Raw genomic sequence first — 10,053 nt, 5'->3', positions numbered from 1 at the left:
TGATCCGTTCCCGAGCCTAAGCTTTAATCACCCAGTCATAACCAAGGTATAGGGTTCCATTAATATTCAAATTAGGGTTTCCGGATACAAAACTAACTTCCGGGAATCCGAGTTCCACCAAGAACGGTGGTGAAATCGATCCCGAGTATTCTACACCACATTCCCAATCCTAAGATCCCCAAATGTTCAAGTGTGCACCCAAGGGCTGCGCCCTTGAAGCTTAGCCGTGGGCCTGCCCTCAAAACAGAGCCAAGGGCTTGCTTGGAAGGAGACATGTGTCGTAGCCCTTGCCTTGGGCGCCGCGGCACTCACCTTTGGCCGAGCCCTCATGCTCTTCTTCATCCTAGGGCCGCAGCGCTCTAGAACAAAGCCGCGACCCTTTCCTTCATGCCCAGAAAACCCACCATTTACAACATCTAAACCTGACCTTAAGCCATCCCAAAGCTCCCCAATTCAAAACCAATTCATCCCAAAACCTTTAGAATGACTTAAACAACATAATTCAACAGAAAACCCAGCTTAACACTCACCAAAATCTCTTTTCAATTTCTGAAACTCAAGTACTTCAAGACACTAAAACCAACCATTCAAACTCAGATTAAAACTACTAAATCATGAATTGAAACTTACCTCTTCTGCTGAATCACTTCACCAAGCCAAATCCAAGCTAAATCCCAAGCTTTCCTCCTTAATTCTACCCTTAAACATCAAAACCACATTTACCTCAAAACCCAACAAAAACCTAGAATTTCTAACCACAGAAAAGGAAATTCAGTGCTTACCTTAGTCCTGATTAGGTTCCCTGATTCATTCTTGAGCTATGCCTCTAAACCACTCCTTCAATCCACTGAATTCCAGCTGAATTCCCCTAAGATTTCAGTGTTTTTTCCTTGTGTTTTCCTTGAGAGAGAATAGAGAGGAAAGGCTGAAAATAAAGGTCGGTTTAATTTCTGTCTACTATTTTCCTTAAGCCTCAGTCTAATCTTCTCCCATTAAATCAATCCCGAGGCTCGGGGTGCCAAGAACGTCCCCGAGGGCAAAACGGTAAAATTCCCCAATATTCCCGCCTAGACTTCCTAACCTCAAATATATCTCCATATATTTATTTTCATAACCCGATAGTCTAAATAACTACCCGATACCTAAAATACCCCTGACTTATCCAAAGTCAACTGTTAAGCCCTGTTGTGACTTTTCCCCGCTAACTAGCTCTAGGATCGCCTCGAGTCGTACTCTGCAGATCAACTGTTGTGACTTTTCACAATTACCATATATACATATCACATTAATACCAATATAATCATACAAGCATTATTAATCATATAATTATGTATTTAAGTTAATATATACATGCAAACCACATTTAACCCAATTATGCCCTCCCGGCACACTAGTCTAGGCCCTTAAGCCTCATTAGCGAATTTGGGGTCGTTACAACTATCCCCTCCTAATGAGAATTTCGTCCTCAAAATTTACCTGAATAGCTCGGGATACTGATCCCGCATCGCTATCTCTAACTCCCAGGTCGCTTCCTCGACTTTGCTATTTCTCCACAACACTTTCACTAACGAAATTGTCTTATTCTGTAAGACTTTGTCCTTCCGATCCAAAATATGAACTAGTCGCTCCTCATAGGACAAGTCTATCTACAACTCTATGTCCTCTTACTTTAGCACATGTGTTGTATCAGTAACATACTTTCGCAACATGGAGACATGGAAAACATTATGGATTCCTGATAGTGACGGTGGCAAGGCCAGCCTATAAGCCACCTGTCCAATCCTCTCTAGGATCTCAAAAGGTCCAACAAACCGAGGGCTCAACTTGCCTTTCACTCCAAACCTCCTCACTCCTCTCAATGGTGAAACTCGCAGAAACATGTGGTCTCCAACCTGGAACTCCACGTTCCTACGCTTAGGATCAGCGTAGCTTTTCTGTCTACTCTGCGAAACAAGCATTCTAGCTCGAATCTTCTCAATAGCCTCATTAGTCTTCTGAACCATGTCTGATCCTAAGTACCTCCTCTCACCCATCTCATCCCAATGTATGGGTGATCTATATTTTCTCCCATATAACATCTCATAAGGAGCCACTCCAATCGTGGACTGATAACTATTGTTATATGAAAATTCGATCAACAGAAGATACTTACTCCAAGATCCCTCAAAGTCAATCACACACGCCCTAAGCATGTCCTCCAACACCTGAATCGTCCTCTCAGACTGTCCATCAGTCTGAGGATGAAAAGATGTGCTAAACTTCAGCTGAGTCCCCATGGCTCTCTGTAGAGCTCCTCAAAAATTGGAGGTAAAGATAGGATCTCGATCAGATAAAATAGACTTTGGAACCCCATGGAGACGAACTATCTCCCTCACATACAGCTCTGCATACTGTTCCATTGTATAGGTTGACCTCACTGATAGAAAATGAGCTGACTTGGTGTATCTGTCCACTATCACCCACACCGAGTCATGAAGTCCAATTGTCCTGGGTAATCATCCCACTAAATCCATCGTAATATCCTCCCACTTCCACTCTGGGATACCCAAAGGCTGAAGCAATCCCGCTGGTCGTTGATGCTTAGCCTTAACCTGCGGACATGTCAAACATTTAGACACATACTCTACCACATCCTTCTTCATCCCGGGCGACCAATATAATGTCCGTAGATCCTGATACATCTTCGTGGTACCCGGATGAAGTGAGTATGGTGTAGTGTGAGACTCATCCAGTATCTCTCGTCTGATCCCCTCATCTGCCGGAACACAAATCTGTCCCTGATATCGAAGAAAACCTGTCTTAGAAACAGAATAATCCTTAGTTGTCCCCGCTAAGACATGTTGCCTAACTTCCTGCAACTCCGCATCCACCAACTGACCCTCCTTGACCCGCTCCAACAGGGTCGACTGCAAGGTAATATTAGCTAATTGGCCTACCATCAATTCTATCTTTGCTCTGGCCATCTCATCAACTAATTCTCTTAAGATCTGAGTGGAACTATACAACTGTCCTGGGCCCCTCCAGCTCAATGCATCTGCCACCACATTGGCCTTCCCAGGGTGGTAAAGGATATCACAATCATAATCCTTAACCAACTCCAACCAACGTCATTGCCTCATGTTCAAATCCTTCTGAGTAAAGAAATACTTTAAACTCTTATGGTCAGTGTATATCTCGCACTTCTCCCCATACAAATAATGATGCCACACCTTCAGTGCGAATACCACTATTCCTACTTCCAAATCATGAGTCGGATACCGCTGCTCATACTCCTTCAGCTGCCGAGATGCATAGGCTATAACTTTCTCATTTTGCATCAACACGCAGCCTAAACCCATCCCCGATGAATCACAATAGACCACAAACTTTCCTTCCTCCGAAGGAAGACTCAACACAGGTGCAGAGATAAGCCATCGCTTCAATTCTTGAAAACTGTTCTCACACTTCTCTGTCCAAACGAATTTCTGATTCTTTCTTGTCAACTCTGTCATCGGTGAAGAAATCTTTGAGAACCCCTCTACGAACCGCCTGTAATAACCGGCCAACCCAAGGAAACTTCGCACCTCCGAGGCGTTCCTTGGCCTCGGCCAATCCCTTACTACTTCTACCTTGGATGGATCCACCTTAATCCCTTCTACCCCAACTATATGCCCAAGAAAAGTCACCTCTGGCAACCAAAATTCACACTTATTAAACTTGGCGTACAACCGATGCTCTCTCAACCTCTACAAAACCTGTCGGAGATGCTGCTCATGGTCTGCCTCTGAACTGGAGTAGACCAAAATGTCGTCGATGAAGACAATGACGAACTAATCCAAAAAGTCCTTGAACACCCTGTTCATTAAGTTCATGAAGGCTGCTGGGGCATTGGTCAGACCCAAAGACATGACCAAGAACTCATAATGCCCATACCGTGTCCGGAAGGTCGTCTTCGGTATGTCCTCATCTTTGATCCTCAGCTGGTGATAACCAGATCGAAGATCAATCTTTGAGAACACCATCTTTCCCTACAGCTGATCGAACAAGTCATTAATCCTTGGTAGAGGGTACTTAATCTTAATAGTTAACTTGTTCAATTCTCGATAATCTATACACATCCTCAAAGTCCCATCCTTCTTCTTAACAAAAAACACTGGAGCGCCCCATGGAGAATAACTAGGCCTGATGAATCCCTAGTCCAGAAGTTCTTGCAACTATATCTTCAACTCTTTCAATTCTGCTGGTGCCATTCTGTATAGTGTCCTAGATACTGGTTTTGTCCCTGGTGCTAACTCAATCTCAAACGGAATCTCCCTGCGCGGTGACAACCTAGATAGATCCTCAGGAAATACATCCAAGAACTCACACACGAATCTGGTCTCTCCCGGCCCTGCTGGCATAACCCTAGTAGTATCCACCACACTAGCCAGAAAGCCTATACATCCACCCTGCATCAAGTCTCTGGCTTTCAATGCTAAAATCATGGGTCGCGGGGTCCACATACCACACCTACAAAAACAAAAGGGTCCTCGCCCTCAAGCTCAAAAGTAACCATCTTCTTCCTGCAGTCAATGGTAGCCCCATATCTGGCTAACAAGTCCATCCCCAGAATCATATCAAAATCCTCCATAGCTAACTCAATCAGATCCATTGAAAGTTCCCTACTATCAACCATCACTGGCAGTGCCTTAATCCATCTCCTAGAAACTACCAGTTCCCCTATAGGCAATAAAGTCCCAAACCCTGCAGTCCGATACACATTAGGTCTACACAATCTATCAATCACTCTACTAGAAACAAAGGAATGTGTTGCACCAGAATCAATCAATACTGTAAAAGGAAAGCCAGCACTAGAAAGTTGGCCTGTCACTACCGAGGGACTAGCCTCAGCCTCTGTCTGAGTCAAGGTGAATACTCGAGTTGGAGTCAAGCTATCCACCTTTCCTGCTTCTCCTTTCTTCACCGTTGGGCAGTCTTTCCTGAGATGCCCTACTGCTCCACACACAAAGCATGCCTTGGCCCGACACTCACCCAGATGGCATCTTCTACACCTTGGGCACTCTGGATAGGTCCGCCATGCCTCACCGCCACCCTGATGGCCACTTTGACCACCCCGACCCCTCCTATCAGGAACAGCAGCGGTCGAAGTGTCAGGAGCCTTTCTCTTGAAGTCACTGAGGACTCTGCCCCTACCTGTCCCCGAATAAGGAGGCACCGCTCTACGGCCCTCACACCTCACAGCACTTTCCCTCCATATCTTATTTTCCGCTTCCTCAGCGGTAAGAGCCTTCTCAACGGCCTAGGCATAAGTTATTCCTTTAGGTACCGTTGTAATCCTGACATCCCGGGCTATCATAGCATTAAGCCCCCTGATAAATTGATCTTGCCTAGCAACATCAGTAGGCACAAGATCTGGTGAAAAATTCACATGCCTATCAAATTTTCATGCATATTCAGTAACAGTCATATTGCCCTGCACCAGTCTCACGAACCCATTAACATTTGCTGCCCTGACGGCAACATTGTAGTACGCCTGACTGAACAAATCTCTAAGACCTTCCCAACTCAAGGTAGTAACATTCCTGGTCTGCAATGCCACTTCCCACCAGATGCGGGCATCCTCTCTCAACATATAAGTGGCGCAGGCCACTCTATCATGCCTCTCTCCTCTCATGAAATCCAAAATTGTAGTAATCATAGTTAGCCATTGCTCGGCTTTCAATGGATTCGTTCCACCCTCAAAGATTTGGGGATGCTATTTCCTGAATCGCCATATATCGTCTCCTATCTGTTTCCAACCTCCCCAGACTGCACAACTGGTACCACTGCAGGTGGTACAATAAAGGTAGCACTCCCTGATGGAGCCTGCTGTCGCAGAATATGGATTTGCTCAACCTGGCTCTGATACCAAGTTGTAACGCAATGGTTAGCCAGGACTGCTACACTGTGTACTTATAAAAATGCAAGATTTGCTAATCAAGTCATTAGTTTAAAAACGTGTCACTAAACATGTATGATCTAGGGTTAAAAAGGTTTTGGTCTCAAAACTTTCATTTTATATAATTAAACAGTTATATACACGGGATCCCAAATGAAACAGAGTTAAAAGTTGGTTTACAGACTTCCAAAAGTACATAAAAAATTGTTAGCCATACTAAGGCAAAATAGACAATTTCTGGGTCTCGCGTCCCTACCTAAACCTCAACCGTGGTGGCTGAGCAGCTGGCCATGTACATTCCACTCGCAGAGCTCTCCAATCAAGGCTGATCAAACTTGCCCTTGCCTTTACCTGCACCACGTAGCACCTGTGAGCCAAGGCCCAGCAAGAAAACATGTACAACACAAACAGTAGAAACAGATAACAAACTCACTAAGCATGAACTCTCATCATATAACCAACATTGATCATTCAACATAAATTCAGAATCATGGATGCAATCAAACACTTATAACATTCATATCACGTAATAATCAGGGCCGACAACTTAGGCCACACCCTCTGTTTACCCCACTGCATGTAGATGGGACTTTAGGCGAGCGTTTGTATGAAGGACTTGCTGAGGAGTTGCCTATCTTAGGCTGGGAGCATGGTGTGGAGCACATCATGCGGATGCAAGTTGCTTTGGGGCCATGGTCTCCGAATATATTTTCAGTAAAGATTTCTTTGCTCGAGTTTTCATTCTATGTGGTAACAAAGAGTTCATTTTCATCCTAAATATATACACACACACACCACTTACATGATATGCCATATTATTTTTAATGTTCTTATATGTGTAATAAACTAGGCAAATAATGGCAACTTTATTTGTATTGGTTCAACATGTAATTAGGAAACCACTATATTTATATTAGGTTTATTTAGAGTTGACTGCCACTAAATTTGTTTTGTAAGTACACTAAAAATATCCAATTAACAACTGGCATGGTGGTTAGCTCAACGCAAAGTTATATAGGCATTCACGTCCACTTCATATTTAGACATAGTAAGATGGGTAGTATACTAATACTTCTTATGTACAATTGCAATTTAATAGTTTTACCTGTTAAATGTGTTCCGGTATAATCCAAGTAAAATTCCGCAACTTTTTTCTTCACTATCTGACTTAATCCATTTCTATTGTCCCGAACAATCTCTAATGCCAATTCCATCCTGGAAGTGTGACTATGGACCTGTTGTCCAAAAGCAATGTCCGAAAAATTAAATAACTCATTGGCTAAATGTATCTTTGATGCCAAATAAGAGCCATTATGAACCATGTTTAGTTAGGTTTGTGGGGTGGTACCTGTCCCATGTGTTCCTTAGTTTTGTTGCTAAGATGTTGCATATGCTTCATCACATAAACCCCACAATCAGTCCCATTATCTTGAGTTTGAGCATCCTTTGAACTTTCAATTTTAAAGTCACTGAACATAAAATTTTCCCCAAAAACATTCCTTGAAGACAGTAATAGAATGTCATCAAGGCTGGCAAGTTGTATTACAATGACGCATCAAAAATGTTAAATGAAACAACATTGAGGGTCAATTGATAAGTTTAAATTGCAATTATGTTTAACCAAAACTAACAATTTCTCTAGTAAGCAAAGTGATATCTCTCCGAGGCAAGGAAGATGACGTGGAGTCCCAAATTTGGATGATCTCACCTTTGACAACAACATCACCTAGGATCTAATGGCCAGTTGTCTTGAGTTGAAACAATATTGGGGTAATTATCTAGAAATAAATGCAATTAGGAACTAAGAATGGTGTCAAACCCAAACACATAACAAAACCTCAATTAAAATACCAAAGTTATGAGGAGAATACGGATCAAAATCAAGACTTACATGTTCACATCGGTTTAAATCGCCGGAGTGGTGGTTCTCTACCCACTGCAGATTTTTTACAACCTCTCTCAACTCTTGCTTTCCATAAACTTTTTTCTAGAAAAATTCAAAAAATACATAATGATTTAGACATGGTAGAAGCACACAATTGAATTTAGTAAGGAAATAAGTAAATAACACTATTACTAACAGATACAGAACTGGGCATAAACCAGTATGTTCCTTCACCGGACTTTTCCCTTTTGCTCAACAATTGAGCATAACATGAGATAACCTAACATGTGATGATCAATATATTGCAATGCAAGACCAGAACAAAGAAAGTTTACTGGTTCCATAATTGTTAAAAAAATCGCAAAATAAACACAATGCAAGATTTAATAAGAAAAGAAAAAGGCATGCTCATTAATTTAGTAACTGAAATTTTAAGGGATAATACCATATTTTAGTCTCACGCATTGGCAGCCCATATAGTAAGAATTTGTTTTAAAATAAAAAATGTAGCACTTATTTTATTCTTACAGAAATCTGTAATAAAAAAACATGACAATTAGACTCAGCTGGAAATGAAAAGATGAAGGAATATATAGGTGAATACCTTTCCATCGACCTCCGTATCAGGCTTCAACAACTGCATCTTACCTCTTTTGACACCTCCACTAGAGTACAAAACTTCTATGCTCATTACAAAAAGAAGAAGAATTTGTCCAGTTAGTGGTTTGTTTTACAATTTAAATTTGCAATCTTAAATCTCAAGTTCCACTGTACCTCTTCTAAAGGTGGTCAATGAATATATAATGAATTATCTTGAAATCATCTTTAGCGATAGACTCAGTAAGTTCGAATGGACCACGACCAATCCCTTAGAAGAAATGAATTTCTTCCAAGCCTTCTCTTCATTAGGCAGAGGATTAGACTTTGCTAAAACAATTACATCATCTTCTGCTTCCGCATCATCACTACCTTCACTCCATTTGGCAGTTAACAACATACTCCACAACACTAGTAACCTCACACCATTACCAATTTCTTCCTTGTGCAAGCCATTGACTTCCATGTCATTACCAGCCGGTGTTGAAGTTTCATATGTAGGTGCAGTGTTGGAATAACTCATGTGTTGGGTATGCTCAGGAGTTTTGAAAGTTGGTTGAGATTTCTCAACTGTAGTTTGGAGTCCCCAACCTTCTGAAGGTCCTCAAGAATGGATCTCTTCATCACTAAAAACTCTCTCAAATACTTTGGCATATTTTGTGGGCATTGAATCAACAGTTGTGGACAACTTGTTTAAGTCTCGGGCATGCTTATCAACCTTATTGTTGATACTCTTCTAAAAAATTTCCATGCGCTCCATCATCATAGACATCATCATCGCATGTTAAAACTTTGTGGAAGTGGTCCAGTCTATGCTGGGATTTGGGCTCCTCGGGGTAGTTGAGGCAGTTGGACCAGCCTCAACCCGAGGGCCACTTCCACCTCTTTTAGCTTTGTGAACACTTGGTGTTGGAAGTAGTTTAACATGCATTAAAAGATTATACAAGGTTAGGCATCATTTAAAAATAAAATTCTAATTCATTGGCAAAAAATTGTAAATACAAAACACTCACACTAGGATTTGCATAACCTCATTTGCGTTTGAAATATTGATGAAACTTATGGAAATGTTGCTTAGTCCAAAAGGAAATTGGAGGTAATCCCCTATCAACTTGACCACGTGGCTAGATTACTCTATCACGGTACAATAACTGTATACAAACAATAAATAAAATGTTAAAAAATAAAGGTTTAAAATATATAAAGCTTCATTATATAATGATAGTAACTGAATTACCTGCAGAAAGATTGAACATCAAGGCATATAATGTATCTCACCACGCTTGTATCGCTGGATATTGTGAGCCAAGTATTATTGAGTGTGTAGCCCAACTGTATTGCTTAATCTTCTCCACATCCTGCAATATGAATAAGTAAGCGTTCCTAATTTAGTTTCCAGATGTAGGACACAATACTGCCCCAATCACAAATAAAGCATAGCGGAATAGAAATAGCTCGTCTGCTGCCTTGCTCCATTTAATGTCAAACTCCAACTTCTTTAAAGTAGCCATTCCATTATGTTGACGGTGAAATCTCGTCAACGGAATTAGATCGGAAAACTCAAAGGTAAGTATGGTGATGTTGAGAAAAGAACTTAGAATGAACTTATGGAAGGATAAACATAGATAAAAAATGGAGTAAAAATTGTATATTG

Source organism: Humulus lupulus, chromosome 5, assembly GCF_963169125.1.
Source record: "Humulus lupulus chromosome 5, drHumLupu1.1, whole genome shotgun sequence".
Classification (NCBI taxonomy): domain Eukaryota; kingdom Viridiplantae; phylum Streptophyta; class Magnoliopsida; order Rosales; family Cannabaceae; genus Humulus; species Humulus lupulus.
The sequence above is the reverse complement of the archived record's forward strand: the minus strand, read 5'-3'. Positions refer to the sequence as shown.